This window comes from Equus asinus, chromosome 5 (assembly GCF_041296235.1).
Source record: "Equus asinus isolate D_3611 breed Donkey chromosome 5, EquAss-T2T_v2, whole genome shotgun sequence".
Classification (NCBI taxonomy): domain Eukaryota; kingdom Metazoa; phylum Chordata; class Mammalia; order Perissodactyla; family Equidae; genus Equus; species Equus asinus.
In genome coordinates, this window is record NC_091794.1 from 35,094,876 (window position 1) to 35,105,875 (window position 11,000).

An 11,000-nucleotide genomic window follows, 5' to 3' on the forward strand; every position below is an offset into this window, starting at 1 on the left:
AGGAAGAGACAAGAATGGGACTGGAAGAAACAGGAGGCTATTGATAAAGTGTAAATATCACAGTGATCAGTAAAGGGCCAGTCATAGATTTAGTCATTTATGTTGCTACTCTATTTAAATGAGACAGTATTCAGAAGGAATTGTAGACTCTGACCCAGAATTTGTAAACTTGGCTAACTATTATAGTTAGCAGTCTCTGCTTTTGAAATGGCTGCCCATCTTCATTCTTCTCTATAAGGGATCCCATGTTGGCCATACCCGAACTTATGGACAGCGCTCATGTCTGAGTTTTGAGGTAAATTTTTGCTTTTCCCAAAGTATTGAAGCCACAGTTATGAAAAGGATCGAACAAATAATGAATGCTCTCTACGTGCCAGGCACTGTAGTAGGCACTGGCATATGGAGTGAGTAAGCAGCGTCCCTACCCTCATGGAAGTAATTAAATAGACTAGGGGCAAATATGAAATCTTGCAAATGTAATTACAGACTGTGAGATGACCACATCTCCTTGCCTGGTCAGCCACTAAACAAAATCTTAAGGTCATATTCTGCATGGATCCCGGGGCCAGGGCTACCTGACATGATTGTGCGATTTGAGTATTACACAAAGATGCCTAGCCAAGAGAGTTAATGGGGACTAAAACCCTGCCAGAATTTCCCTTGCCAAGCCACACCCTTGTGCAAGGCTACATCTGCCCAGAGGAGGGGTATGGTTTTCTCTGTACCAAGGTGTCAGAGGTCAGCGGCATCTCCTCCTCTGATATTAGGAGGGAATTCTCTATTCTCAAAATTGAATGGGAGGCTCCACCTTGTAAATGTGTAGCTTCCCTGAGCACAAAAATGTATCTGAGGTGAATGTCAAAGGCATGAGTGGGTGTAATTGTAGACTTAGAAAAAAATGGAAAAGAAAGAAGGCTGAGAACATTGATATTTTTTAGCACATAGATAAATCTTAAAAATGGATCCTGCATCTACAGGAATTAGAGACCTAAGACAAAGTAGAGAAAGACAACCCAGTGGTGGGACAGTGGAGGAAACACCTGGACTGTGCATCTTGACGCGGTTGTACTGGATGAAGGAACTCGTGGGCATCACATTGGGGAAAGTCGTGGCGGAAGAAAAAAAAGGATCCATATATATAATTATGCATCAGTTTCTGTACAGTCGCAAACCTGGCTAATTGAACAAAGCTTTTCGCCCATAATCTTAAAATGTCAGGCTCAGTTTTGAAATCGTGGACTCTCAGTTTATGGGAGTGGTCCTGCTTCTGGGAAGAATCCTGCCAGAATAAATCCAGAAACAAAAAGCAAGGACTAGGAGCCCAGTGTCTTGAAGTTGTGGCTCTTCCCAACAGTTGTACCACATTTGACTACCGGAATAGACCTCTCTGAGCCATAATTAACTTCATCTGAAAATAAAAGGCTGCCTTCCTCAGGGGGTTATGAGTCTTGAAAGATATTGAGAAAAACTTTAAAAACCATGAGGAGCTAAACAGGGCAAGTTTTTCATGAAACGCTGAGTGTCAGAGTTCCAGTAGCCTGACTCTGACTTGGGTTGAGCTGGCTGGGTTGGCTGAAGCTCTACCTTGGAAGGGCCTGGGGTCTGGGCACACCTGTCTTCTGGCTGTGCCAAGGGCTTTGACTACACTGTAGCATTGATAACTGAAAAGATTTTAGTCATCAGACCCAAAACAATTGGTTTCCTGCTTCAGACAGATTATGTTCTGAGCACAGGTTGTCTGTCTTCTAATGGAATCTGTGGTCAAAGGATCATCTCTCCTTTTTGGGGGGGCCCATAAAGTCAAGGTAACTCTAATGCACCAGCACCAACCTCACCAGATACACTGGAGAGCTCCCTCCTCCTTGGCTGCTCGCTTGTTGGGCAACCACATCCTACACAGGACTGGTCCACTGCCCCCGCCTGAGCTGCTCCTGAAGCTCAATCCCTCACTTGCTCTTTTTCTCTGGCAGATATTTTGAGCTAATGAGGATCATAGAAAACAGTGGCAATGATAAGTAAAAGCATCTATATCAGCTTTTTTTTTTCTCTTGTGATCATTGCTGAAACAGTAGTAACCAAATGAAGTTTAATCCCTCTATAATTTCTAACTAGAGCAGGAGCCCTAAAAGGCATTTCGATGTACCTTCCCACAGTCATGGAAGATTGCTTTCCCCTCTTTCCAAGTTGCTGAGACAGAAGTACAATGTTCAATCCATGCCCATCTGAAAGGATGTTGTGGTGCAATTTGTGTAAGGACACTACAAAGGTCAACAAACTGGCAAGGTGGTCCAGGTGACAGGAAGATATATGTCATACATACTGAATAAGTGCAGCAGGAGAAGGCTAATGACACCACTACCCACATGGGCATTCACCCCAGCAAGGTGGTTATCACTAGGCTAAAACTGAAAAAATATCCTTGAACATAAAGCCAAATGTCACCCAGTAGGGAAGTAAAAGGTAAAAGTAAAAGTAAGAAAGAAACAATTGAAATGATGCAAGAATAATCTTATCTGCAGCTTCCATTAAAAATGGAAGTATGTGTGAGGCTGGCCTGGTGGCACAGTGGTTAAGTTCACATGCTCTGTTCTGTTTCATGGGTTTGGATCTCTGGTGCAGACCAACACACTGTGGCATCCCACATACAAAATAGAGGAGGATTGGCACAGATGGTAGCTCTGTGACAATCTTCCTCAAGCAAAAGAGGAAGATTGGTAACAGATGTTAGTTCAGGGCCAATCTTCCTCACCAAAAAAAAAAAAAAAAAAGAGGAAGTATGTGTTCTGCTAAAATGAGTATGTATGTATATGTGTGTGTATATATATATGAATACATTCATATAACAATTCATTTAATATAAATTAATATATAAATATTAATGAATGTATAAATATCAATGGATATATATTTATTTTATATATTCATTTATACTTATATTAAAAATATAAATATATATCTCAGTGTCTTTATGAAGACCAATGAGGAGGTTTCCTTATCTCCACACCAAAAATGAGTTTTCTTCTCATGTATGGCAGACTTCCTTATTTTATGGAAACCCTAATCTTGCAACAGATCAAATTCCTCATTTTTATGGATGGCTCTGAAGCCCAGAGTACACATATGACAGCAAACTTGGCAAAGACATGAACAGACTACACATACACAAAAGATATAAACATGGCCCTTACACACATGCAGCTTTACTCAGAGAAATGCAAATTAAAATTACAGTGACATGCCATTTCTCGTTTATCAGATTGGGTGAAATTGAATAGTATGATAACATTCTGATGCAAGGCTCTGAGAAAACAGCTACTCTCATATGTTGTCCGAAAAAATGCATACCAGTAAAATCATTGTGGGGGAAATTTAAAAACATCCAACAAAGGTCCATAATTATTGACCTTTTGATCCAGCAACCCCACTTCTGGGAATTTATACCTCCAACAACAGGAAAATATGTGTCATGAGAATATTTGTGGTGGCATTGTTTGTCACTGCAATACTGGAAACAACCTAAATGCACATTTCTAGAAATATATTCCATAGAAATAAAAATTTCAGGATATAAGGACTTGTGCAAAAGAAAGTTCAGTGTAGAATTGTTTACAGTGACATAAAAGAAAAACTAGAAATAATGTGAATATTCATCAATAAAGGTTGGGTTGTTCAGCCAAACCATGACATATTGTGCAGCTGTTAGAAAGATTGTTAGATCTGTACCAGCTGACTTTGAAAATATTTTTCTTTTAATAGGCAAGTTAAGCCATTTACAATTATTTGCATGACTGATATATTGGGTCTCAACTCTATAATATTATTTGATAATTATCATGCATGTTATGTTTGCTGTTTTTCTTTTTGTAATGCATTTTGGTTTTTATTTTTTAAATTTTTTTAATTTAGTATTTGTTCTACTAGTGACCTTTGTACTTATATATTTTTAATGCCCTTACTCTCCAGTTTTCTATTTAACCTTTTACTATCCAGTTTTCCTTGTTTCAGTCATTCCCCAGAACTCTTACGCATTGCCTGTATAACAAGAGGCAGGTTCTGCTTTCATCTTTATCATTCCCTTAGCCTTCCATTTTTAATTGCATTATTTCTAATTTGTCAGAACATATAACAGTTGTATATTATTCTGAACCCAAACTTGAAGTCTTAGATCTACAATTAAATATATTAAAAATGTATAGACTTCCAGTTCCAGTTCTTGAAATTAATATAGTAAAGCAGACTTCAAAGCAAAAAAAGTTGTCAGAAATCAAGAAGGGCTTTACATAATGATAAAGGGGTTAATTCTTCAAGAAGACTTAACAATCCTTAATGTGTATGCACCTAACAACTGAGCATCAAACTGTATGAGGCAAAAACTGATAGAATTGCAAAGAGAAATAGATAAGACCACAATCATAGTTGGAGCCTTCAACACTCCTCTATCAGAAATGGATAGATCCTGCAGGCAGAAGATCAGTTAGGACATAGCTGAATTCAACAACATTATCAATAAACTGGATATAATTGACATATAACTTCAGTCTTTACTGTCCTACATGCCATGTCTGATTTTCAACCAAAATACATGACACATAAAAAGCAAAAACAGGGGCCAGCCCTGTTGCCTAGTGGTTAAGTTTGGCATGCTCCACTTCAGCGGCCCATGTTTGGTTCCTGGGCACAGACCTACACTACTTGTTGACTGCCATGCTGTGGTGGTGACTCACATGCAAAATAGAGGACGATTGGCATAGATGTTAGCTCAGGGCGAATCTTCCTCAGGCAAAAAAAAAAAAAAAAGAGAGAGGAAGATTGGCAACAGATGTTATCTCAGGGCTAATATTTCTCAGCAAAAAACAGAAAGAAGCAAAACTATAATCCATAGTCAAGAGCCAAAGTAATCAACAGAATCGGACTTCTATATGACTCAGATGTTGGAACTATGACCTAAATAACTGTAACATGCTAAAGGCGCTGGTGGAAAAAATGGACAACATGTATGAAAAGGGGAAATCTCAGCAGAGAGATGGAAACTATAAAAAAGAGTCAAAGAGAAATGATAGAAGTAAAAAACACAGTAATACAAACTATTGCATGCATTTGTGGTAAAAAAAAAAAATACTCAGCATACACAGCATCCTTCTGTGATAAAGAAATCTACCGAAAATCTACAGCATCGTTCTTAACTGGTGAAAGACTGACTGCTTTGCTGCTAAGATCAGAAACAAAGCAAGGATGTCTACTCCCAAAATTCCTATTTAACATCAATCAAACTCGAGTTCAATAAGGCAAAAGAAAGAAATTTCATACATGTTGGAAAGGAAGAAATAAAACAGCTTCTATTCAGGGATGCAATGATTTTCTACATAGAAAATTCCAAAGAGTCTACAAAAGATTCTACAAAACAGATACTAGAACTAATAAGAAAAGTTATCAAGCCAAAAGATACATGTCAATTTACAAATATCAATGGAATTTCTATATTGTAGAAATGAATGATTGGAAGTTCAAGATTTTTAAATAGTACCATTTACAACATTCCAAAAGTGTGAAATACTTAAGTATAAATCTAACAAAATATGTGCAGGATTATATGCTGAAAACCACAAAACACAGCTGAAAGAAAGTAAAGCCCTAAATAAATGGAGAGATAAATTGTATTCATAGATTGGAAAATTCAATACTGTTAAAAAGCCATTTCTCTCCAAATTTATCTATAAATTCAATACAATTCCAATCAGAAACATAGTAGTCTTTCTTGGAGAAATATATGAGTTGATAATAAAATGTATGGGGAAATACAAAGGACCTAGAATATCTCAACTTTGAAAAAGAACAACAATGTTGAAGGACCCATTACTTCCTGATTTTGATACTGACTATAAAGCTACAGTAATAGAGCCAGTGCGAGCCTGGTGAAAGAAAGACATGTAGAATGAAGGAATGAGATAGTTTTATCAGGTGATCTAAGAGTTGATCATTTCAGACTAATTTTCCCAGCTACTCGTAGATCCTTTCAATTTGTAGACTCATGTTTTATTTTATTTATGGGAACTTATCTTCAATTATAGTTTTTAAATAATAGTTCCACTATTTTATATTTCCTCTTTAAGGATGCCAATTATACCTATGTTGCACTGCCTGTCTTCTGGGTCAGTCATTTCCTTTCTGATCCTTTTTACTTTTTTATCTCATTTCATTTTCTTGGTTGTTTGCTTGTCTTTCTTCAGTGTTGCTTATCAAATTTCCATTTGAGTTCACTATCCTTGGGTGCCATAGTGAGATGAATGGTGGTCCCCAAAAAGATATGTCCATTTGTAACCTGTGAATGTAACTTTATTTGGAAAAAGAGTCTTTGCAGATGTAATTAAGTTAAGGATCTTGAGATAAGACTGTCCTAGATTATCTGAGTGGGCCCAAATTCTAATGGCAAGTGTCATAAGAACAGGAGAAGACATATAGAAAAGAATGTAATGTGAAGATGGAGGCAGAGATTAGAATGATGCATCTATAAGCCAAAGAACCCCAGCGATTGCTGGTGGCCACCAGAAGCCAGGAGAGAGAGATGGGAGCTAGGAGAGAGTGATAAAAGTGAGAAGAGAGCCTCCAGAAGGACCCCCCCTGCCCACACTTTGATTTCACACTCCTGGCTTCCAGAACTGTGAGAGAATCAATTCCCATTATTTTAAGTCACACAGTTTGTGGTAATTTGTTAAGGCAGCTCTAGGAAACTAACAGTTACTTTCTTAAAATTTAGTTTTCAATTCTGAGATGATTTTTCTTTTGCTTCTTGTTTCTTGAGTTCAAGCAACTCTCTTTTAATTTCTTCATTTTTTTCCAAATCAGTTTATGTTTCTAATTTCTGATGAAAGGTAGTTTTTCATATTTCCAAATACACATTTGAAGTTGTTTGGTTCTCTCTGAAATGTTGTGTTGCAGTCTTCATCCACGTCATGGTTGGTTTTTGTTGTTGTTTGGGTTTTTTGGTTTATTTTGTTTTTTATCTCCTTTGGAATGGTGGAGGATTTTCATCACTTGAGATGTATTGATTCTCTCTCTTTTTTTTCTTTAATTAGCCTTGTGTAGATTATTCCATTTTCTTCATCTCTTTTTGTGGATTTGGGATGGTTTACAAGATTCTTAGTTGAATGGTGCCCTCTTCTGTCAATGTGGCAAAGTTCAGCTTCTTTAATGCCTGCTTTTCGTGGTTGGGGGAGGGATTGTATGTCTTCTATATGAGATCCAAGCCTGTTATCTGCACTGAAGAATATAAAAATCTACCCTAGGGCCCTCACCTTTCCAATTTAGTATGTTTAAAACTTACTGCTGTGTCAGGAAGAGCTTCCAAAAGCACATAGCATATTCTTGCATTACCCCAAAGTGATAAATTCACATTTCCTTATAGAAGATGCTTTCTCTGAGCCATCCCCAACTTCACTCCCTACTTCCCTCTCTTCATATCATGTACCCTCTCTCTCTGGAAACTACAGTTTTGGTACATCCCACAAAAATGAGGAGGTGTAAACCAACAAGGAAGCAGTTCTGGGAAAAAAAGGAACAGAATTCGCAGGGAAGAGGGACACAGGGAATTTCTGAGATGATGATGAAGTGAAGTTCTAGGACAACACCTGTTTAGCATAGGATTAGAGAACACCAGTTCGGGAGGGATAAACCCCCACACCCCCTCCTTGAAAAATGAAACTAATAGAATATCTAATATTTATAAATAAATATACTGAGAAAAGTTTCACAGTTCTGTTAGAATTTGGGGATAAACCAGTGATATTACAAAAGAACACTAGGCAAGCAAAAAATGTAATCATTAACTCAGGGGGGAGGTTTTGAAGAAAGGAAATGTAACCTTGAAACATAACTCAGCTACAGATAACATTTATGGGTTTTTAAAAAAATTTTACTTATTTTTCTAATTGCAGTAACAGTGGATTCTAACATTATATAGCTTTCAGATGTACATCATAATATATTTCAAATTCTGTGTAGATTACATCATGATCACCACCCAAAAACTAATTATAGTCCATCACCTCACATGTGAGCCTAATCACCCCTTTTGTCCTGCCCCCTCCCACTATGGTAACCACTAAGCCAATCTCCATTGCTATGTGTGTGTTTGTTGTTATTTTTATCTTCTACTTATGAGTGAGACCATACGGTATTTGACTTTCTCCCTCTGACTAATTTCATTCAGCATAATACCCTCAAGGTCCATCCATGTTGTCACAAATGGTCGGATTTCATAATTTCTTATGGCTGAGTAGTATTCCATCATGTATAAATACCACATCTTCTTTATCCATTCGTCCCTTGATGGGCACCTAGGTTGCTTCCAAGTCTTGGCTATTGGGAATAATGCTGCAATGAACATAGGGGTGCAAGTATCTTTATGCCTTTCCGTTTTCAAGTTCTTTGGATAAATACCCAGCAGTGGGGTCGCTGGATCATATGGTAGATCTATTCTTAATTTTCTGAGGATACTCCATACTGCTTTCCATAGTGGCTGCACCAGTTTGCACTCCCACCAGCAGTGTACGAGGGTTCCCTTCTCTCCACATCCTCTCCAGCATTTGTTGTTTCCTGTCTTGTTAATTATAGCCATTCTGACTGGAGTGAGGTGATATCTCATTACACTTTTGATTTGCATTTCCCTGATAGCTAATGATGTTGAGCATCTTTTTATATGCCTGTTAGCCATCTGTATATCTTCTTTGGAGAAATCTCTGTTCAGATCTTTTGCCCATTTTCTAATTGGATTGTTGGTTTTTTTGTTGTTGAGCTGTATGAGTTCTTTGTATATTTTGGATATTAACCCCTTATCTGATATGTGGTTTGAAAATATCTTCTCCCAATTGTTAGGTTGTCTTTTTGTTTTGTTGATGGTTTCCTTTGCTGTGCAGAAGCTTTTTAGTTTGATGTAGTCCCATTTGTTCATTTTTTCTTTTGTTTCCCTTGCCCAGTCAGACATGGGACTTGAAAATATGCTGCTCAGACCGATGTCAAAGAGCTTACTGCCTATGTTTTCTTCTAGAAGTTTCATGGTTTTGGGTATTACATTCAAGTCTTTAATCCATTTAGAGTTGACATTTGTGCATGGTGTAAGGGAATGGTCTACTTTCATTCTTTTGCATGTGGCTGTCCAGTTTTCCCAACACCATTTATTGAGGAGACTCTCCTTTCTCTGTGGTATGCTCTTGGCTCCCTTGTTGAAAATTAGCTGTCCATAGACGTGTGGGTTTATTTCTGGGCTCTCGATTCTGTCCCCTTGATCTGTGTGTCTGTTTTTGTCACCATACCATGCTGTTTTGGTTACTATGGCTTTGTAGTATACTTTGAAATCAGGGAATGTGATACCTCCAGCTTTGTTCTTTTTTCTCAGGAATCCTTTGGCTATTCAGGGTCTTTTGTTGTTCCATATAGATTTTAGGATTCTTTGTTCTATTTCTGTGAAAAATGTTGTTGGAACTTTGATATGGATTGAGTGGAATCTATAGATTGCTTTAGGAAGTATGGACATTTTAACGATGTTAATTCTTCCAATCCAAGAGCACGGAATAGCTTTCCATTTCTTTGTATCTTCTTCGATTTCTTTCAACAATGTTGTATAGTTTTCGGTGTACAGATCTTTCACCTCTTTGGTTAAGTTTATTCCTAGGTATTTTATTCTTTTGTTGCAATTGTAAATGGGATTGTATTCTTAATTTCTCTTTCTGCTATTTCATTGTTAGTATATAGAAACGCAACTGATTTTTGTACGTTGATTTTGTATCCCGAGACTTGACTGTATTCCTTTATTGTTTCTAAAAGTTTTTTAGTGGATTCTTTAAGGTTTTCTAGATATAAAATCATGTCATCTGCAAAGAGTGACAGTTTCACTTCTTGTTTTCCAATGTGGATTCCTTTTATTTCTTTTTCTTGCCCGATTGCCCTGGCTAGGACTTCCAGTACTGTGTTAAATAAGAGTGGTGACAGAGGGCATCCTTGTCTGGTTCCTGTTCTTAGAGGGATAGCTTTCAGTTTTTCTCTGTTGAGAATGATATTTGCTGTGGGTTTGTCATATATGGCCTTTATTATGTTGAGGTATTTTCCTTCTATACCCATTTTATTTAGAGTTTTTATCATAAATAGATTCTGTATCTTGTCAAATGCTTTCTCTGCATCTATTGAGATGATCATGTGATTTTTATTCTTCATTTTGTTAATGTGGTGTATCATGTTGATAGATTTGCAGATGTTGAACCATCCCTGCATCCCTGGAATGAAACCCACTTGATCATGATGTATGATCTTTTTAATGTATTGTTGTATTCAATTTGCTAGTATTTTGTTGAGGATTTTTGCATTGCTGTTCATCAGTGATATTGGCCTGTAATTTTCTTTTTTTGTGTTGTCCTTATCTGGTTTCGGTATCAGGATAATGTTGGCTTCGTAGAATGAGTTAGGGAGCCTCCCCTCCTCTTCAACATTTTGGAAGAGTTTGAGAAGGATGGGTATTAAGTCTTCTGTGTGTGTTTGGTAGAATTCACCAGGGGAGCCATCTGGTCCTGGACTTTTATTTTTTGGGAGGTTTTTGATTGCTGTTTCGATCTCCTTACTGGTGATTGGTCTATTCAAATTTTCTACTTCTTCTTGGTCTAGTTTTGGAAGGTTGTATGTTTCCAAGAATTTATCCATTTCTTCTAGATTATCCAATTTGTTGGCATATAGCTTTTCATAGTATTCTCTTATTAACAGATAACATTTATATAGTCAAAAATGTAATCATTGGATATTGGTTTAACCACATATGATACCATGAAGACAATATTGGGAGTAGGGTATAGAAGTGTATATGGGGTGAATTGTAAGATAGCTAAATTTTCATCTTCTATTGTAGTAAATAATTTCTAAAACTGAAAAATAAAGTGTCAGTACAACCATATTTTTAGAAAAATGGAAGTAAATTCCATAATAAATATCTGAAAGATTTGAAAGTGGTTGCCCCTGGG

At 37.1% G+C, this 11,000-nt stretch overlaps 1 pseudogene; it reads left to right on the forward strand.

The window, feature by feature from the left end:
* Positions 1-2,079: 2,079 nt before the first annotated feature.
* On the forward strand, positions 2,080-2,507 carry LOC106832586 (large ribosomal subunit protein uL24-like; annotated as a pseudogene).
* The last annotated feature ends 8,493 nt before the right edge of the window (positions 2,508-11,000 follow it).